At 44.1% G+C, this 21,997-nt stretch overlaps 1 protein-coding gene across 3 annotated transcripts in view; it reads right to left on the reverse strand.

Moving 5' to 3' along the window:
* The window catches only part of si (sucrase-isomaltase), a 185,206-nt gene that overhangs the window by 152,494 nt on the left and 10,715 nt on the right, over nucleotides 1–21,997 (reverse strand). Inside the window, exon 2 of one of the 3 annotated variants that reach the window (XM_073041016.1) lies at nucleotides 5,260–5,364. The exons of 1 other annotated variant lie outside the window; for it this stretch is intronic. The gene's annotated coding sequence lies outside the window, so the exon portion shown is untranslated. Of the gene's footprint in view, nucleotides 1–5,259; nucleotides 5,399–21,997 lie in introns of all 3 variants that reach the window. One more of the 3 variants, XM_073041015.1, reaches the window with a different exon arrangement.

A 21,997-nucleotide genomic window follows, 5' to 3' on the forward strand; every position in this document is an offset into this window, starting at 1 on the left:
ATTATTACTTTCTGCTGTCGCAATCTTAGAAAGTGCAGGGTTATTCACTGCTATGTTTAATCATCCTTTACTCCATCTTATTTAAATTTATAATTTCTTTGGTTTAATTCAAAGCAAGAGAAGTACAAAAATAAATTATTAAAGGTAATTTGATCAATAAATCCTGAGATTGGAGTTGAAAGTTGTTTACATAGCATTGAAGACATAGTTCAAGTCACCACCACAGTTCAGGTTAAAATCTAGTGGCATAGCTGTCACATCACATTGCCAAAAAAAAAAAATTGCAGATGATAGAAACCTGAGATGAAAATTGAAAATCCTGGAAATACTTAACAGGTTAAGTACCATCTTAGAGAATTAAGCCTTTCAAGGCAGTAACTTTTCAGCATGTTTGTGTTAATTGAAACATTGTTGTTACTCTGAATTCAAAAGGCAGTTGGCTTCTAAAAGCAGTAACAAAATGGACAAAATAAAATTACAACACAAACAAAATGCCAGAAGAACTCAGCAGGCCAGGCAGCATCTATGAAGAAGAGTAAACAGTTGCACTTTGAGCTGAGACCCTTCATCGGGACAGGAAAAAAAAATTGATCTAAACTGACGTCCACATTTCATATGCAATTCATTGTAGATTGGACAATTTTCTATGACAATAACATTATGGTCAGGAGTTCAGGGTCCTTATCCAGGGTCTTGATTCATCTTCATCAGCAAATCCTGCCATTGATAACGAGATCAAAGGACAGAGATTGATCAGGAGCCCAAAAGCCAAGGCTTGACAACCAAACCCAGGGTCTATGAGTCTGTAAGTCCACTGGAGAAGTTAAAGCCCCAATGTCTGTAAGCCCATGAGTCCACTGGAAGATGGAGACAGCCCATCCTTGGGATAGAGGACTGTCTGCGCCTGCATGGGTGGATAAGTGGGTGGAAGGGACGTAATGTAAGGAGCTTGTCAGTAATAGTCAAAAAAAGTAATGAATCACCATGCGTGCTGAGCTCATGTTCATTCTATATAATGCAACAGAAATTCAAATAACAGTTCTCTGATCATTTTAATGATGATAGCAAGATGAATGCACAAGCTTCATTGCTAATCCAAAGACAGCCCACAACTTGATGTCTAACCTCATATTTCATGTCTCTGTGGGCTGTCAAAGCTACAAGATCCTCCCTGAAGTACCACATTTTACCAGCAACACACACAAAGTGCTGGAGGAACTCAGCAGGCCAAGCAGCGTCTATGGGAAAAAAAAAGTACAGTCGGCATTTCAGGGCTGAAACGTCGACTGTACATTTTTCCATAGATGCTGCCTGGCCTGCTGAGATCCTCCAACATTTTGTGTGTGTGTTGCTCAGATTTCCAGCATCTGCAGATTCTCTCTTGTTTAACATTTTACCAGCTGTAGGATTGACCTTGGCTCAGTTCAGCATATTACCTACATTGTCAATCAGATTTCATATCAATCATCTACTCCACCATATGCCTGCATCACGTTTCCCATCTTGTCAAGTACCTTCTTCAGTACTCTGCCTACCTATGCTGGTATTTCTGTGGGACACTATACCACTGTTCTATCACACTCACCAGGCTAAAGGGTCTGGCTCTGTGCTATATTGCTCTATGACTCCACCAGTATCTTGTTGTAAACATAAAATAATCTTCTCTACTGTTAGCTGTAACTCCAATTTGGCATCATGCTCAAACTTATTAACAATGCCAACAACATTCTTATTCTAATCATTAATATCATTGACAAAGCACAGTGAACCCAGCACTGATTCCTGTGGCACGCTGCAGTCACGGGACTCCAGTGTAAAGGACAGCCCTCCATTACTACCTTCTGCCTCCTACCACCAAACCAATTTTGCATCCAGTTATCTAATCTGAAATTAAATTTTGTATCCTCACCCTGGATCCCATGTGATCTAACTTTCCAGACCAGCTGAGGATACGGGGCCTTGTTAAAGCCCTTACTGAGTTCCGCATAAACATCTATCACCATTCAATCCTCTTGACAGTTCTTCAAAAACTCAGGTACATTTTGTGAAATATAATTTCCCACATACAAAGCCTTGCTGATTATCCCCAAACAGTTGTGGTCATTCAAAATGCAGAATCTCTGCATATTTTTCCATACTGAAATCCAGCTCACTAGCTCATAGTTCCCTGGCTTGCCTTTGCCGCCTTTCATAAACAAGGGCACAACTTTAGCCAATCTTCTAGTACTTCACCCACGGCCAACAGAGATACAAATATCTCAGCCAGAACCCCAGAAATACCTTCCTCTGGCTTCCCACAATGTTCTCACATACACTTGGTCTCTCTACATTGTTGACTGAGAATAAAATGTAGCCAGGTCTCTTATACTGGAACACGATGGTGGCCTACTTTAAGCAATATAACACAAGAAACAGTGGAAGTACAGCAAAACTTCCGGTCTCAGTCTGGAAGAAACCCACCATATTGCCACAGTTTGTTTGACAATCACTGATCATTTGGCCCTTGCCCCATTCTAAAGTGGCACCATGGCTACACCGGTAAAATTTTCAACAAGCACAGATGTTCTCTCACATTGTTCCTCTAACGAGGTTCACATTGGACAATTGTTTTCTGCGTCCCTCAGTGAGACCCCAGCCCTCTTCTTCCCTCCCTCTTCAAAGAGCTTGTTACCAGTGCATTCCTTGTACTTATTCTCCTAGTGATGATATCTCACAAGCGAAAAAAATAGGTAGTGTACATGCAATGGAAACCAATAGACTAACATTTTATCACAATTAAAATTACCAAACATCTGATATGCCATGCTCAAATATCAATAAATTTGCTGATGATACAACCATTGTTGGTAGAATCTCAGATGGTGATGAGAGGGCGTACAGGAGTGAGACACACCAACTAATGGAGTGATGGTGCAGCAACAACCTTGCACTTAATGTCAGTAAGACAAACAAGCTGATTATGGACTTCAGGAAGGGTAAGACAAAGGAACACATACCAATCCTCATAGAGGGATCAGAAGTGGAGAGAATGAGCAGTTTCAGGTTCCTGGGTATCAAGATCTCTGAGGAACTAACCTGGTCCCAGCATATCGATGCAGTTAAAAAGAAGGCAAGACGACCACTAGGCTTCATTAGGAGTTTAGAGAGATTTGGTATGTCAACAAATACACTAAAAAACTTCTACAGATGCATCATGGAGAGCATTCTGACAGGCTGCAGCACTGTCTGGTATGGGGGGGGGCTACACCTCAGGACTGAAAGAAGCTGCAGAGGGTTGTATATTTAGTCGGCTCCATCTTGGGCACTAGTTTACAAAGTAGCCAGGATACCTTTAGGGAGTGGTGTCTCAGAAAGGCAGTGTCCATTATTAAGGACCTCCAGCATGCTACCATCAGATAGGAGGTACAGAAGCCTGAAGGAACACACTCAGTGATTCAGGAACAGCTTCTTCCCCTCTGCTATCGGATTCCTAAATGGACAGGGAACCTTTGAACACTACCTCACTTTTTATTTTATATTATTTGTTTTTTTGCACTATGTTTAATCTATTCAATATATCATTACGTATCCCGTAACTGGGTGTCTTACCACCAAAGATAGAAGTATCCGTTGGAGTCTGGTACTATTATCAAAACAGTGTTTATTAGTAAAATATACAAATCAATATCAACAATGCAAATATACAGATAATACACGTTAGCAATACTAAACCTAAAAGTGTGGGTATAATAATAATCAATAATAAACAAGCTCTATCGATGCCTAGGGGATAATGAATTGTCATATTGGAATATAAAGTTCAGTTCAGTTCATACAGGCTGAGGTAGTTGTTGGTCGATGTGTTGTAATTGTTGGAGAGAGAGAGAGAGAGCGAGTGAGCAAACAGTGAAAGCCAGTCAAATCTTCCTTTACATTCTTGATCCGTCGATGTGTTGTTGTGGCCATTCAGGTATGACCCCTCTGTCCTTTAGCTAGACCATTCTTCTATGGTGGACTCGTCACCCAGGCAAGGGTGGACACACACACAAGCCCCCCACCGGTCTCGCTATAAACACTGTGAGTTACAATTGACCGATCCTTTGTTCGGTCTCCGATGCCCCACACCTTCTCGTGGGTTCCAACACTTAAGCAGTGCTCAATAGTGTGTCTCCTGGTGTGTCTGAGGGGTGTCTCCCCAGACCTCACTTTTATCCCTACTCACGGGGTCTCAGGTGTCAATCAGTTTTGAATGGCTTAGTCCATCAAACCAGCCCATTCCGGCTGTCCACTGAGGAATTTTAATGAACAGAATGGTACCAAGTAAACAGCCCTCTTCGGAGCCATAAGTCTTACAGGAGTCATATTATGGTGGAACAACAAGTCTCTCTCCCCCGGTGTTATCTCTCCTTTGTCTGAAGCAAATGTTCCAGTCCCAGTATGTTTTTGTTCCATCTCTTTCTCTCTCATTAGCAGCCTGGCAACAGTAACAGTTTGTAATTCTCCCAGGGGAGGGGGACATGGGCAACCCTGCACCCTTCTGCCCTTCAGAGCTGTTCATCCTTTGTAACAATATGTATACTGTAATTGATTTATATATTTTTATTTTTTTCTTCTATATTATGTATTGCATTGAACTGCTGTGCTAAGTTAATAAATTTCACAACACATGCCAGTGATAATAAACCTGATTCTGATTCTTATTTCTTACATAATGACGTAAAGCAATAGCATTTCAAAATTACATGCCTAGAGCAGTAATATATAAACCTTTGCACACTGGTGGAACTGCAGAAAGGGGAATTTTATTTAACACCAAAATTCAGAATCAGAACCATTATCACTGACATATGACGTGAAATGTGTTGCTTTGCAGCAGGAGTATGGTGAAAAAAACATAAAAATCTATAAATAACAAAAATAAAATAAGTTGTACATAAAAAAAGGAATAATGAGTTAGCGTTCATGCCCTGTTCAGAAATCTGATGGCAGAGAGGAAGAAGCTGTTCCTATGTTATTGACTGCCACTCTTCCTCCTCCCGTTCCTCCTCCCTGGTAGTTGTAATGAGAAGAGGGCAAGCAAACAGTGACACAATAGACTAAATGATTAAACAAGTGACGAAGCCCAAATCATTCAAACATTTGTTCAAAAATATCCTACCCTATTAACTTAGGTAAAATAATTCTCAAGACATTGTAACAAAAAAAAGACAAATTAGTTGGTGAGTAGAAGAACATTGATTAAATAAAACGAAGAAGAAGGAGGTGAGATCTAACTCTTACTTTTGAAGAGAAGTTCTTCTTGCTCCAAACTTCATCTAGTGCTTGAGGAATGCAACTGAAGTCCTGGGACTTTGGATTTTCATTATAAGTCCTCAGAAATACTTCCTGTTACATAATGGAAATTTCACATAGAAGGAAACTATATTTAAAATAAAACAGATGAGATAAAAGTGTTAGAGAAAGATTATCTTTGCTTTTTAGTCCTGGACTTTTAAACTGATAGGAGGTTAATGTAATTACATCAATGTACTGTACAATGTGTTTTATGACCTACACTCAAACATGTACAAGGAGCACTGCTTCATAAAAATGTAACTACTCAACACTTAGACTGTAAATTATTCACGGTTGGCTTTGGAATGAGAAAATAAACTTGAGGTCATTGTGACTGCAAAGCAGATTATTTATAATAATAGCATACCTAATTTTTAATATGACTGTTTAAATATCTATTGTAGCCACACTTCAAAATGAACAAATTCTTTTTGGAATACTACATACACTTTAAAAATAGACCTGTTACTTTTATACATCCACCAAGCAAGGGCTTCAGCACCAAGAATTTCTCAACCCAGTGTTATTTTGCCACTTAGTGCTGCCCAGAACTCAAAGTGAATTATTTTATTGGAGTGTTGCTATTTTGCTTCACCAGTACAGGTATTGAGTTATACATGACCTAGGCTAGTGATAATTGAATGTCTACATCCATGAATAAAAACAGTGCTAACAAAAAAAATTGAAATAATATTAAAAGTATACATTTCACTGCAACAACCTTAACCTCACCCTCAGAAATATTCCCTTTGTCCTGCCCATCCTCCTTTCATGCTCTCTACAATGTAAAGCTATATTTCTCTCCCACTTTTCTCTGAAATGCATTATTACTTCTGTTTCTTTTCCCACTGACTGACCTGCTGAGTACTTCTAACAATTGTTTTTCCTTTCAGAGTTCTTGTTTCTGCAATTTTTTTTTTGTTTGGTTTCCAGTTAAAACATATGATCTAGCTTTGACATCTTAAAACAACATTCTTTCACTGTGACCTCAATCAGAACCTTTCCTAGATCGATTAAGAAGAAAGTTTCTCTCGATGGATACAGGGTTCATCATTAACCAATGTTCAAAGTTACCAAACTAGTTTCTAATAAATCAGTTTCATGTGGTTGTGATACTCTCATAGCATTAAAGTTCTTAGCTTACTAGGGATTTTGTTAAACTTTAATTAAGAGTTTAGTTCTCCCTTCAGGAGTCAATTTATCTTATGTAATTAGTAAACACAGAATTCTAACATTTGTGCTTCTGTTAGTTACCATAATGATGAATTTAAAGTTTACAGTTCAGAGTAAACTTATTACCAAAGTGCATATATCACTATATACTACCCTGAGGGTTCCTAAGGTCGTCATAACTGGGATGGTAGTGGGGATAAGCTAACACAACCTATAAAGTGCTCCAAATGGCATGTGACTCTAACAGCCTCTGACAATCAAGTCAAACTCCTGGTCTTCACATGTGGCTTAGCTACTAGGCCCAGCAAAACTGTTTCTACTGATGAGAAGGGGCAAAGGCGGTCCACTGGTGCCTCAGAACCAGTTGCTTAGGGCAGGTGGGGCTCAACAGCCTTGGACAGCAGCCCGCCTAGGAGAAAGAAAACTGATTTCAAACCTCCGCTTCCTTGCAGCCCTACCCACCCATGGCTTCGGGAGTAAGCCCCGAGGAAGAAATCCGGAGCCAGTTTGATGCTGTTTACAACTTCACTCTGGCAACCTCTGCAACGACACTGGTGCCAAACTGTATCAGCGCTTGCCCTTCCCTTGGACTACATCAGTGATGTGGAGAGGGGGAACCCGCTGCATGGGCAACAGCCAGTTCTTCAAATCTTCCTGCCCAGGCTTGCACCCTGGAGAGGGCACAGTCCACCAGAGGTGTAAACCCATGAACCCCTGGGATCGACGGCAGCCTACCACTGTCCTGAGATTAATTTTATTGCAGGAATTCTGTGCTCCCAAGCCGGATTATCCCATTGCACCCAACCTTTGGACGTTACTTGTTTTAATTTTGATTTTAGCATGCTTTGTTCCTACCTGCAATCTTTGTTTACAGTTCTATTGAAAGATTACTAACCTGAAGGATTAGCTCTAATTCTCCTCCTCCCGGGTTTCCTCAAATGCCAAGTATATCCTGTATTTTTTTATTTTAGTCCCATCTAAGGCTTGTTGATTTACCATCCAGAACTGTTAGTTGCCTTCTTGTTGCTCTCCATAGGGCGGTATCCTTTCTTCCATCAAAATATTATCTGAGCAACAATAACTACTAATGTTTAAAATTCTCTATGGATTTTCATGTGCAACCAGAGATTCTATTGCTGGAAATATTGACCTATATACAGCAAGAGCTGCAAAGTTTCAATTACATGAAGCTAAAACTGGAGACAACTGGCTATAAAAGTGTAAAACCCCTGCAGTAATTATTTCTATCGTTGTCAGATATCAATTTTGAGAGACAATGTGGACTAGGATTGCTGAATTTAAATGCACAAGCTGCATAAACAAACTTGGCTGAACTGGTATCAGTGTGATGAGTTCTGATTTGCCTGGCCTACTTCTGACACTTCTCCATCTCAATTAGTTACTTTCTCTTCATCTCTAAGCGACGCAGGCCCCATTTCACACTGAGTTTCCATTTGCACATTCCAAAGCAATTGATTGTGCCCCCTCTTCTCATTCCCACCCACCCAAACACTTACAAGTCACCATGTTACTTTCTTTAGATCATCAGTTTTACTTTAGGGTTAGTTACATCACTACATGAACAGCATCCCCACCATGAAAAAGCAACACCAACTTGTATGGATAGGTCATGTCATCCGGCAGCCTAACTCATGTCTCCCCAAACAGATCCTATACTCCAGCTGAAGGAAGGTCAGCGAGCCCCAGGCGGGCAAAGAAAATGCCGAAGAAATCAAACGTTACATCTAACAACTAGCAAAGTATTACTAGAGTAGATACACCTGGGGGATATCTATTCCGGAGGGACCTGCGCTACAAGAGAGTGACATCCGCTGTGCCACGGAGAACAAGTGGCAGCTGCACGGGGAGAGTCTGAACAACCAAATGACCCAAACTCTAACCACAGCCACCACTTACTCTTCTTCTCACTGCACCAGAAAATGTGGATCCTGGATCAGGTTCTAGAACCTCCTGAGGACCCACCAATAGACAATTCCTTTAGAGAACACCATACTCAAGTGTTCACACTACTACTCATATACTATAGTTGTAACCAAGCTATCCCTGAAAACACATAGCAAAAGCCATGGGATGTCTCAACACAGATTACCAGTGAAACATTGACAACAAAGGACTTCTGACAAGTTGACTTTTGTCAACAAAATTTAATCACTTTAATTGTAGGAACACAGACAAAAAAGGCTTTTTTTCTCTAAAGATTATATGTAGACCAACGTGCCCCTTGAAATTGGATTGTGTACCTCCCATTTTTTTTGATATGATAGTGGAAAACATCCTTTTGACATCTACAATGAATAAACACACACATGCAACCCTTTTCACAGCATCAAACTGGTGAGAGCACCGACAACATCCAGAGCTTCCATCCTAATGAAGTGAACATCCTGTTGTCATTTTTCCATCCACTCCTCAGTCTCTTCCAGATCTACCCCCGGTGAGCTGAATTGTGTTTGATTGTGAATTCTATAGTCAATATTCTGAGCTGAAAGCAGGAAGATCAAAAGTTCTTCAAAGAATGGCTGGAGGCCTTCTCCAAAACGTTGAGCTTTAAAAATCAGAATGAGAGCAGCCAGGTTGCTTTGATTTATAACTTTGTAATGGAATCTTTCTTTTGTGCTGGACTTTACTTCTACAATGTAGGATGGAATGGTCAGCAAGGAAGAGGTGGTGAAGCATTGGTTGATGATTATTAACTTGAGTTTTTCAATCAAGAAACCTGTACAGGGGCAACAAGCTAGAAGGCAACTAAACGAAAGCCTCTTCCCTTCCTCTGTCCTCCTGATATACATCAAATGCCAACACAATGCAGCACAAAATGGGTAACCAGGGTACAGTCGGCCCTCCTTATCCGTGAGTTCCGCATGCGCGAATTCAACCAACCACGAATCAAGAAAACCCGGAAGTGCTCTCTCCAGCACTCGTTGTTCGAGCATGTACAGACTTTTTTTTCTTGTCATTATTCCCAAAACAATGCAGCATAACAACTATTTACACAGCATTTACATTGTATTAGGTATTGTAAGTAATCTAGAGATGATTTAAAGTATACGGGAGGATGTGCGTAGGTTATCGTGGATTGGGATCGATAATAAAACATAAGTTCTCCTACTAAGTAAGTCGGAACAGGTACATCTGGTATTATTTAGTGTCAGTCAAACGTTTGTCTTTGTATATAGTACATATTTTACCTTTCTATGCATATAAAACACTTAAGAAATGTATTATTTCAATAATTACACCACTGCATTGCTTAGTAATAATTGTAGCTTTCATTGGGGCAGGGCCTTTCTCAGTTTATCCTTTAAAATTGTTCCGATCGTTGACCGACTGCAGCCTAACGCTTTTCCAATGACCGATGGCGTTTCACCTCATTCCAATCGCTTTATTATTTCTACTTTATTTTCAAATCGTGATCGTGATTATTTTCATGAACAGAAACACTGCGGATTCAGAGCTCCACCGGGTCTTAAAGACCACCGCTCTGAGACAGGTTAAATAAGGTCTGGGGTTCCGCTGGGTCCTGAAGTCCACCGCAGTGAGACAGGTTAAATAAGGTCTGGGGTTCCACTGGGTCCTGAAGTCCACTGCAGTGAGACAGGTTAAATAAGGTCCGGGGTTCCTCTGGGTCCTGAAGTCCACTGCAGTGAGACAGGTTAAATAAGGGACTTGTGCATCTGCATTTTGTGGTATCCGCAAGGGGTCCCGGAACCAATCCCCCGCGGATAAGGAGGGCCAGCTGTATTTAATGTGTCAAAATGGAAAAGATGCAAAAATCCATGGTTTGTGATGAATATGCTCTTCACTAATTACCTTTTGCGGTATTTATTGCATATGCATCTCACTTGTGCACAGCTCACATGAGCACTCCTACAGTTAAAGTGAATGAGTATTTATTGTCCCTGTTTCCAACTTGACAGAAGTCCTGCATTGTAAATATTTCACTATAATCTAAATTACCACTTGGTAAACATACAATTGATTCTGCTAGGCGCTTTGAGTGATAGTTTAGTTACAATTATATTGTACGTGGCCTATCAGCAGCATCAACAGAGCTCTACCAAGAGGGATTTCTTACAGGTCAGCAGCGGTTGTTTAAAAAGGGAGCTTTGAGGGCATTTGTCCATTGTACATAGCCTATTAGTGGCATCAACAGAGCTCTACAAACTAAATAAATGTACAGAAGGGTAAAGTGGAGTGATCATTGTCGGGAGTCGGCCAGTGGTGAGAGTAGAAGCAATAGGCTTTGGCTCAAACCAGGCTTCAGCTCAGAAGAGGTGTTAGCTCTGTGTAAAGCATCTCTTGAGGTTCCCTTTTTGTTTTTTTCTCCCTCTCTCTTACCGTACCATTTAAGTGGCTGTGGAGTGCCCTTCATGCCGGTTGTTGGAGAACTGGGAGGCCCAAAGTCCCTTGGAGAACTACATCTGTGTGACGTGCATCTGGCTGCAGCTCGTTTAAGACCGTGTTCGAGATATGGAGCAGCAACTGTATGACCTTCGGCTTGTACAGGAGAGTGAGGATATAACTGATCAAACTTACAGGGGAGTAGTCACCTCAAAGTTGCAGGACGCGAATAGCTAGCTGACCATCAGGAGAAAGTGAAACAGGCAGTTAGAGCAGAGCACCCCGGGGGCCAGTTGGAGGGATAGGAAAGTAGGCAGAGGTGGTGGTGTGGCTCTACTGGTAAAGAATAGCATCAAATCAGTACAAAGATGTTGCATAGGACTGGAAGATGGTGAGGTGATGGAGTACTTGGTGACTCAGGACAAGATAGTACAAAGTCAACATGGTTTCCTTCAGGGGAAATCCTGCCTGACGAACTTGTTGGAATTCTTTGAAGAGGTTACAAGTAGAATAGATAAAGGGGATGCAGTGGATGTTATATATTTGGACTTTCAGAAGGCCTTTGACAAGGTGCCACTCATGAGGCTGCTTACCAAGTTGACAGCCCTTTGTATGACAGCAAAGTTACATCATTGGCTGATTAGTAGGAGGCAGCAAGTGGGAATAAAAGGATCCTTTTCTGGGTGGCTGCCAATGACTAGTGCTGTTCCACAGGGGTTGGTGTTGGGACTACTTCTTTTTGTGCTGTATATAAATGATTTAGATGATGGAAAAGATAGTTTTGTTGCCAAGTCTGCAGATGATATGAAGGTTGGTGGAGGGGCAGATAGTGTTGAGGAAACAGGTAGGATGCAGAAGGACCCAGACAGATTAGGAGAATGGGCAAGGAAGTGACAAATGAAATACAATGTTGGAAAATGCATGGTCATGCACTTTGGTAGTAGAAATAAATTTTCTAAACGGGGAGAAAATCCAGGAATCTGAGATGCAGAGGTACTTGGGAGTCCTTGTGTAGAAAACCCTGAGGGTTAACTTGCAGGTTGAGTTGGTGGTGAGGAAGGCAATCGCCATGTTAGCATTCATTTCAAGAGGTCTAGAACACAAGATCAAGGATGTGATGCTGAGGCTTTATAAGGCACTGGTGAGGTCTCACCTTGAGTATTGTGAACAGTTTTGGGCCCTTCATCTTAGAAATGATGTGCTGGCATTGGAGAGGGTCCAGAGGAGTTTCACAAGAATGATTCCAGGAATGAAAGGGTTATCATATGAGGAATGTTTGATGGCTCTGGGTCTGTACTTGCTGGAATTCGGATGAGGGGGGGGATTTCATTGAAAGTTTTAGGTTGTTGAAAGGCCTAGATAGAGCAGATGTGGAAAGGATGTTTCCTGTGGTGGGACAGTCTAGGACAAGAGGGCACTGCCTCAGGATAGAGAGGCGCCCTTTCAAAATGGAGATACAGATAAATTTCTTTAGCCAAATAGTGGGGAATATGTGGAATTTGTTGCCACATGCAGCTGTGGGAGCCAGGTCGTTGGGTGTATTTAAGGCAGAGCTTGATAGGCTCTTGATTGGACATGGTATTGAAGGTTACGGGGAGAAGGCTGGGAACTGGGGTTGAGAGGAGATAGAACAAAAGGATCAGCCATGATTGAATGGCAGAGCAGACTTGATGGGCCAGATGGCCTAATTCTGCTCCTATATCTTATGGTCTTATATGGGTAACACTGTAGAGAAGATATAATCCACCTCTTATTGAACTGTACCTAACCGTAATGTAACTTGGATGATTGAAATAAAGTAATATGGCTACTTGTAATTGTTTGGCTGGAGGAGTTGAGCGATGGGTGGAAATGAGGGGCACAAACAATTGCTTTAGTGATAAGTTGCTGTGAAATGATGATTGGTGTGTGTTCCCTTATTTTTCCCCTCCTGAAGTCTCTGTTCTCCGCACACTGGTCATGCCCCTCCCTTTTCTGCATATTCAGGTGCCTAACTAAGAAACTCTAAAATCTGCCTCTTGCTTCACTCCTGACAGTGCATTCTAGGCCCCCAAAGCTCTGTGTACGGAACTTGCCTCACACATTTCCTTTATATTTTCCCCTTCCTACTTTAATACATGCCCTCAGGAGACATTTCAATCCTGGAAAAATATGCAGACAATCTACTACATCTGTCCCTCATATAATTTTATAAGTATTTATCAAATCTCCCCTCAGTCTCCATTGCTCTAGAGAACACAGCTACAGCTAATCCAGCCTCTCCTCACAGTGCCTGTCTTCGAAACCTGGCAAACCTCCTCTGTACCCTTTTCAAACCATCCACATGCTTCCTATAATGAAGTGACCAGATCTGAATACAAAAGTCTAAATGTAGCCTGGCCAGAGTTGTAATATAACTTCATTGATTCCCTCCAACTTAAAACTTACTTGTTTTGTCTCCTTCCCAGCTCTCAGGAAGCATCACGGTCTTGAGATATAAACTCTGCCTTTCTTCCACAGATGTGTCCTTATCTGCTAAGTGTTTCTGCATTTTCTCTTTTGTTTAGTTATGCTGCTAAATATATGTTAAGCTATGCAAAGTTAAAGGGATGTGATATTTCGAGGGAGGAGGGGGCTGTGATAGCACTGTGGTGAACGACATATACCTGTCTGGACACGCCCCCTGATGACTGCTCCTGTGGCTCCTCCCACAGACCCCTGTATAAAGGTGATTGAGGTCTGAGCCCGGCCTCTCTGTCTCCAGGATGTAGTATGGTGGTCAACCACTGCTTGTTCCTTCTTCCAGTCAATAAAAGCCGATACCTCGCCTTTACGTCTCAGAGTGAGTTATTGATGGTGCATAAATTTTATTGACTGGAAGTTTTAAAACATGGAAACCGTTTTACGTCCGGAAAGATTGGATTTGGACCCCCAAGACCCTGAAGCAGCTCTTGCCTTTGAACTCTGGCTTGCATGCTTCCACTCATACTTGGAGGAGGTTCGTGCAACTGACCCCGCAGTTATGCACCGAATTCTCCTCTCGAGGATCACCCCAAAAGTTTACTCATTTATCAGGGACCTGTCGACCTATGAAGGGGCACTGGACACCCTCAAAAGACAGTACCTGCGGCCGGTGAACACCGTCTACGCAAGACATCGCTTAGCTATGCGACGACAGCGGCCTGCAGAGTCGAGCGCCCAATTTCTCCGAGCCCTACAGACACTCGTCAGGACTTGTGACTGCAAAACGCTCACGGCGGAACAGCATGCGGAGCTGTTAGTACGAGACGCCTTTGTTACAGGAATTAGGTCAGTGTATGTGCGCCAGCGGCTGCTGGAAAATGCCGATCTTACCTATCGCTCGGCGATCGAGACGGCCGACACACTGGAGGCTGCTCTGCACAACGCTGACGCTGTCCAGCCGCGCGATCCCCCGCCGGTTCCGTGGACACCTCAGACCCCGCCGCCGCCGGTTCCCATGAGCAAATTCGCCAACGCCACTGCCAGTCACAATTCCACGAACTCCCCGAACCCGACCACGGCTGCGGCCAGGCGAAAGCCCGAGCTGTGTTACTTCTGCGGACTCAAACAGCACCCCTGAAAACGCTGCCCGGCCCGAGAAGCGACCTGCTCCAGCTGCGGGAAGAAGGGCCATTTCGCCAAGGTCTGTAAGTCTAAACCACGAGCGGGGTCGGGCAGCGCTGCGTGTGAGACATGGGGGCTGCCATCTTGCATGCCCACATGTGGGCAGCCATCATTGTCGGCGTCAACATGCCCCGCCCCCTACCCGTGTGAGACATGGGGGCCGCCATCTTGCATGCCCAGATGTGGGCAGCCATCTTTGTCGGCGCCAACATGCCCCGCCCCCTACCCACCAGTGCTTACCGGGCACCAAGACGGCAGTTCAACTCTGGCCACCGTAACCCTCGACCAAAGTGCCCCACACCAGCTTGCAAGATCAATGATGGACATCCTGGTGGAGGGGCACAGGACTAGCTGCCTGTTTGACACAGGCAGCACTGAGAGTTTTATTGACCCGGACACAGTGCAACACTGCGGACTCGTGACACGGCCGGTAAGCCAGAGGGTCACCTTGGCTTCTGGGTCGCATTCCACAGACATCCGGATGGGTTGTGTAGCGACATTGGTGGTGCAGGGCACAGAATATCGGAACTTTGCGCTACTGGTCATGCTTCAACTGTGCGCACCTGTGCTATTGGGCTCGACTTCCAGAGCCATCTCGAAAGTGTGACTATAGCATATGACGGGCCCCTCCCACCACTCACTGTCAGGAATCCTCAGTTTGGTGGGACTTCGTCACATACCCCGCTACTGACCACACACACACACCGACCCGCACATCCCACCCAACACCATGCCGACAGCTGCGCTACTGACACCACTTGCAGCCTCTCCACCCTCAAGATCCCTCCCCCACCGCTGTTCGCCAACCTGACCCCCGACTGTAAACCTGTGGCAACTAAAAGCAGGAGGTACAGCGCGGGGGACAGGGCCTTCATTCAGTCAGAGGTGCAGCGGCTGCTCAGGGAGGGGATCATTGAGCCAAGCACAAGCCCTTGGAGGGCCCAGGTGGTTGTTGTTTGGACTGGGCAGAAAAATAGGATGGTCGTGTACTATAGTCAAACCATCAATAGATTCACGCAGCTTGACGCGTACCCCCTACCCCACATCGCGGATATGGTCAACCAGATAGCTCAGTACAAGGTGTACTCGACAATAGATCTGAAATCCGCTTATCACCAGCTCCCCATCTGCTCAGAGGACAGCCCCTACACCGCCTTCGAGGCGGGCGGCAGGCTCTATCACTTCTTGCGTGTCCCATTTGGTGTCACAAATGGTGTCTCGGTCTTCCAGAGGGAAATGGACCGGATGGTGGACCAGTGCCAACTGAAGGCCACATTTCCCTATCTGGATAACATCACCATCTGTGGTCGCGACTGGCCGGATCACAACGCCAACCTCCAACGATTTTTCCAAGTGGCCGAAGCCCTGAACCTTACGTATAACAGGGACAAATGTGTTTTCGGAACCACCCGACTCGCTATCCTTGGGTATGTCGTGGAAAACGGGGTCATTGGCCCTGATCCCGACCGTATGCGCCCCCTGTTAGAACTCCCTCTTCCCACCACTCTCAAAGCCCTCAGACGGTGCCTGGGCTTCTTTTCCTATTACGCCCAATGGGTCCCCCATTACGCAGACAAAGCCTGCCCCCTGGTCAAGTCTACCACTTTTCCCCTCTCTGCCGAGGCCTGCGCGGCCTTCAGCCGCATTAAAGGGGACATTGCCAAAGCAACGATGCATGCAGTGGACGAGACCATTCCCTTCCAAGTAGAGAGTGACGCCTCCGATTTTGTGCTTGCTGCTACCCTCAATCAGGCAGGCAGGCCAGTAGCATTCTTTTCTTGTACCCTTCAAGGCTCTGAAATTCGGCACTCTGTGGTGGAGAAAGAAGCCCAGGCCATAGTGGAAGCTATTAGGCACTGGAGGCACTATCTCGCCAGCAAAAGGTTCACCTTGCTGACCGACCAGCGCTCAGTTGCATTCATGTTCAGCAACCAACAGCGGGGCAAAATCAAAAATGATAAAATTTTGCGGTGGAGAATAGAACTCTCCACCTACAACTATGATATCCTGTATCGGCCTGGAAGGCTCAATGAGCCCCCTGATGCCTTATCCCGGGGAACGTGTGCTAGCGCACAGCTCAACCAGCTGTATGCCCTTCATGCACATCTTTGCCATCCGGGGATCACCCGATTTTACCATTTTGTGAAAGCCCAGAACCTGCCGTACTCCCTGGAGGACATCAGGACGATGACCAGGGACTGCCAAATCTGCGCTGAGTGCAAACCGCACTTCTACCGTCCTGAAATGGCGCAACTTGTCAAGGCCACCCGCCCTTTTGAGCGACTGAGTGTTGACTTTAAGGGCCCCCTTCCCTCCACCGACCGCAATGTCTATTTTTTCAATATTATCGACGAGTACTCGCGGTTCCCCTTTGCCATTTCCTGCCTCGACACCACTACCACGTCTGTCATAAAAGCCCTGCGCCAGCTCTTCACTCTGTTCAGATATCCCTGCTATATCCACAGTGATAGAGGGTCCTCCTTTATGAGTGACGAGCTGCGCCGGTACCTGCTAACTAGGGGCATTGCTACTAGTCGGACCACGAGTTATAATCCCCGGGGAAATGGACAGGTGGAGAGGGAGAATGCCACAGTGTGGAAGGCCACACTTTTAGCCCTTAAGTCAAAAGGGTTGCCGGTCTCTCGATGGCAGGAGGTCCTCCCTGAGGCACTCCACTCTATCCGCTCCCTGTTATGTACGTCCACCAATGCCACCCCTCACGAGCGCCTATTCTCTTTTCCCAGGAAGTCTGTCACTGGGACCACCCTACCAGTTTGGCTGACGTCCCCAGGGCCAGTGCTGCTCCGGAAACATGTGAGGAGTAATAAATACTCCCCGCTGGTCGAGAGGGTTCACCTTCTACATGCGAACCCCCAGTATGTGGTCTTACCTGATGGGCGAGAGGACACGGTCTCCGTCCGCGACCTGACGCCCGCAGGAGCAGCAGACCACTACCCTGAACACTCCACGGTAACTATGAACCCTGTACCCGAGGTGACACCGTGCACACCAAGCCCTACACAGACTCCTCACGACACTCATATACCAGGCGCCTCGCACACGCGTGAGGGATCACTGACGCCTAGTGGGCTGACACCTCCAGTTAGGCCGGAACCAGCACAACCTCCGTCTCCAGGTCAAGCACCACCGGCACCTGTGCAATCACCACCACCGTCTCCTGTGCAATCACCACCTCCGGCACCTGTGCAATCACCACCACCGGCATCTGTGCAATCACCACCAGCACCTGTGCAATCACCACCACCGGCACCTGTGCAATCACCACCACCGGCATCTGTGCAATCACCACCACCAGCACCTGTGCAATCACCACCTCCGGCACCTGTGCAATCACCACCACCAGCACCTGTGCAATCACCACCAGCACCTGTGCAATCACAGTCGGTGCTACGTAGATCGCAGTGACAGATTCGACCACCTGATAGACTTAACCTGTAAATATACTTGTAAGAAACTTCGCCACATGGGGACTCTTTTTAAAACAAAGGGGGGGGGGTGAATGTGGTGAACTACATATACCTGTCTGGACACGCCCCCTGCTGACTGCTCCTGTGGCTCCTCCCACAGACCCCTGTATAAAGGTGATGGAGGTCTGAGCCCGGCCTCTCTGTCTCCGGGAGGTAGTATGGTGGTCACTCACTGCTTGTTCCTTCTTCCAGTCAATAAAAGCTGATACCTCACCTTTACGTCTCAGAGTGAGTTATTGATGGTGCATCAAGCACTGAATTTGTTGACTGCAATATTCTAAATTCAGATGATGATCTTAAGCCGTATCTGATATGGAAAGCAATGGGTACCCTCACTAAGGGGAGGTTATACTGTAGCTACCTACTCTTCAAAGATTAGTTCACTTCTCTATTCATCTTCTATAGTGAGTTTAGTTGCCAATACCTGCAATTTGAGTGGTGGTCTGCCCCTCCCTACCAAAGAGGAGGTATGTCCAGCTAACAAAGTAAACACAGTTCATTTATTTTTAGTGATACACATTTAAATCCAAACAAAATCCTTAAATCACAATTGAAACTTGCCAAGGATTTGTCTTAAAAAAGTTTTCCAAATTACAAGCCATTTCTAAAACACAAAGGATTTCCAAATCACAGGTACAATTCCAATAAGCTAAGACATACCAATGAGCTGCAGTCACAGAATTGAATGGATTCCACTTCAACCCATCTTACTGTCATTCATCTGCTGTTCCTTACCATTCCTAACAAGCTTAACTGCTCTCTTACATTTATAATTGTGCTTTATTCCTACTTGGGTAGATTCATACACAACGCTTTTTCAGATACTTTTCACAAAGGTGATCGAAAAGGTTCTGGGGACAAAGTTCCAAGATATCCAGAATTAATACTGCTGAACTGACTCTTTGAGTACACAAATCTTCCAAATATTAATAGATCAGCTATTTGATGTGCTAAGTGGCAGCATCAATCTGGTCTGTAAGCTTCCTTGCACTATATAACAGCTAACAGCTAACTATACAACAGCTAGTGTTGTCTGATTTCATACAGGCTAATTAACATAACCCCATCGACCTACACAACATCTCTTGACCCTCTCATGCTCTGGCCATCAGTCTGTGTTTTATTTGTCAGTGCTGTTTGCTTGCAAAACTGTCTTTTTAACTTCAGACTGATTATTGCTTGCAATTTACTGTACATTAAGAACTGAAGACTGGCTCTTTCTTAGGACAAGATGATGAACAATGCATATTAGTTGGAAGTTTAACTTACTCAAAAACAACTCTTTGATCTCTAGAAGTGTCAAATGCTGTTAGAAAGCTGAGCTTGGCAAATACGACCTCCTGGCCCTGGACAGTGAATATCCAGTCCAGTACTGTAACAGTGGTTCCAAAATAGCCCATGTATTTAGTTCAAAGTTCAAAGTAAATTTACTATCAAAATACATACATGTCATCTTATAGTACCTTAAGATTCATTTTCTGGCAGACATTCACAGTAAATACAAAGAAACACGATCGAATCAATGTGAAACTAGACACAAAGGCAGGTAAACATCCAATGTGCACAAGACAACAAATTGTGCAAATTCAAAAAAAAGACAATACTAATTATTTTAAAGATAAATTAGCAATAAATAATGTTAAAAATATGCATTGTCGTGTCCTTGAAAGGGAGTCCATAGGTTCTTGAGTCAGCTCAGTGTTGAGATGAGTGAAATTATCCACATTGGTTCAGAAGCCTGATGTTTGAGGGGTAATAACTGTTCCTGAACCTGGTGATGTAGGATCTAAGGCTCCTGTACCTCCTTCCTGACGGCAGCAGTGAGAAAAGTGTTGGTGTGGTCCTTGATGATTGATGCTGCTTTCCTGCAGCTGCACTCCTTGTAGAAGTGCTCATTGGTGAGAAGGGTTTTACCTGTGATGGAATGGGCTGTATCTTATATCTTTCGGAGGGTTTTCTGTTCGAGGACATCAGTGTTTCCAAACTAGGCCAAGAAAGAACCAGTCAGCATACTGTCCACCATGCAATTAAAGAGCTTGATCGACGTTTTAGATGACATGCTGAATTTTAGCCAACTTCTAGGTAGGAAATAAGAATGTACGACATCATTTGACCTGTAAGGTTGCTCTGTTATTCCATAAGATCTGTCCTTATCTTATCTTGGCTTCAACAACAGAATCGTCAGACAATCCTTGTCCATTGGGTGAACCAAATTGGTAAGGGTGCTGAGGAAGAGGATTTCTTGGAATGTATGCGGGATGGTTTTCTGAACCAACATGTTGAGGAACCAACTAGAGAGCAGGCCATTCTAGATTGGGTATTGAGCAATGAGGAAGGGTTAGTTAGCAATCTTGTCGTGCGAGGCCCCTTGGGTAAGAGTGACCATAATATGGTGGAATTCTTCATTAAGATGGAGAGTGACATAGTTAATTCAGAAACAAGGGTTCTGAACTTAAAGAAGGGTAACTTTAAAGGTATGAGACGTGAATTAGCTAAGATAGACTGGCAAATGATACTTAAAGGGTTGATGGTGGATATGCAATGGCAAGCATTTAAAGATCGCATGGATGAACTACAACAATTGTTCATCCCAGTTTGGCAAAAGAATAAACCAGGGAAGGTAGTGCACCCGTGGCTGACAAGGGAAATTAGGGATAGTATCAAGTCCAAAGAAGAAACATATAAATTAGCAAAAAAAAGCAGCACACCTGAGGACTGGGAGAAATTCAGAGACCAGCATAGGAGGACAAAGGGCTTAATTAGGAAAGGGAAAAAAGATTATAAGAGAAAGCTGGCAGGGAACATAAAAACTGACTCTAAAAGCTTTTATAGATATGTAAAAAGAAAAAGATTGGTCAAGATAAATGTAGGTCCCTTACAGTCAGAAACAGGTGAATTGATCATGGGGAAGAAGGACATGGCAGACCAATTGAATAACTACTTTGGTTCTGTCTTCACTAAGGAGGACATAAATAACCTTCCGGAAATAGTAAGGGACCAAGGGTCTAGTGAGATGGAGGAACTGAGGGAAATACATGTTAGTAGGGAAGTGTTGTTAGGTAAATTGAAGGGATTAAAGGCAGATAAATCCCCAGGGCCAGATGGTCTGCATCCCAGAGTGCTTAAGGAAGTAGCCCAAGAAATAGTGGATGCATTAGTGATAATTTTTCAAAACTCCTTAGATTCTGGATTAGTTCCTGAGGATTGGAGGGTGGCTAATGTAACCCCACTTTTTAAAAAAGGAGGGAGAGAGAAACTGGGGAATTATAGACCGGTTAGTCTGACATCAGTGGTGGGGAAAATCCTAGAGTCAGTTATCAAAGATGTGATAACAGCACATTTGGAAAGAGGTAAAAATCATCGGACAAAGTCAGCATGGATTTGTGAAAGGAAAATCATGTCTGACGAATCTTATAGAATTTTTTGAAGATGTAACTAGTAGAGTGGATAGGGGAGAGCCAGTGGATGTGGTATATTTAGATTTTCAAAAGGCTTTTGACAAGGTCCCACACAGGAGATTAGAGTGCAAACTTAAAGCACATGGTATTGGGGGTATGCTATTGATGTGGATAGAGAATTGGTTGGCAGACAGGAAGCAAAGAGTGGGAGTAAACGGGACCTTTTCAGAATGGCAGGCAGTGACTAGTGGGGTATTGCAAGGCTCAGTGCTGGGACCCCAGTTGTTTACAATATATATTAATGATTTAGACGAGGAAATTAAATGCAGAATCTCCAAGTTTTCGGATGACACGAAGCTGGGCGGCGGTGTTAGCTGTGTGGAGAATGCTAAGAGGATGCAGGGTGACTTGGATAGGTTAGGTGAGTGGGCAAATTCATGGCAGATGCAATTTAATGTGGATAAATGTGAGGTTATCCACTTTGGTTGCAACAGGAAAACAGATTATTATCTGAATGGTGGCCAATTAGGAAAAGTGAAGGTGCAACGAGACCTGGGTGTCATTGTACACCAGTCATTGAAGGTGGGCATGCAGGTACAGAAGGCGGTGAAAAAGGCAAATGGTACGTTGGCATTCATA

This window comes from Hemitrygon akajei, chromosome 3, assembly GCF_048418815.1.
Source record: "Hemitrygon akajei chromosome 3, sHemAka1.3, whole genome shotgun sequence".
Lineage (NCBI taxonomy): Eukaryota > Metazoa > Chordata > Chondrichthyes > Myliobatiformes > Dasyatidae > Hemitrygon > Hemitrygon akajei.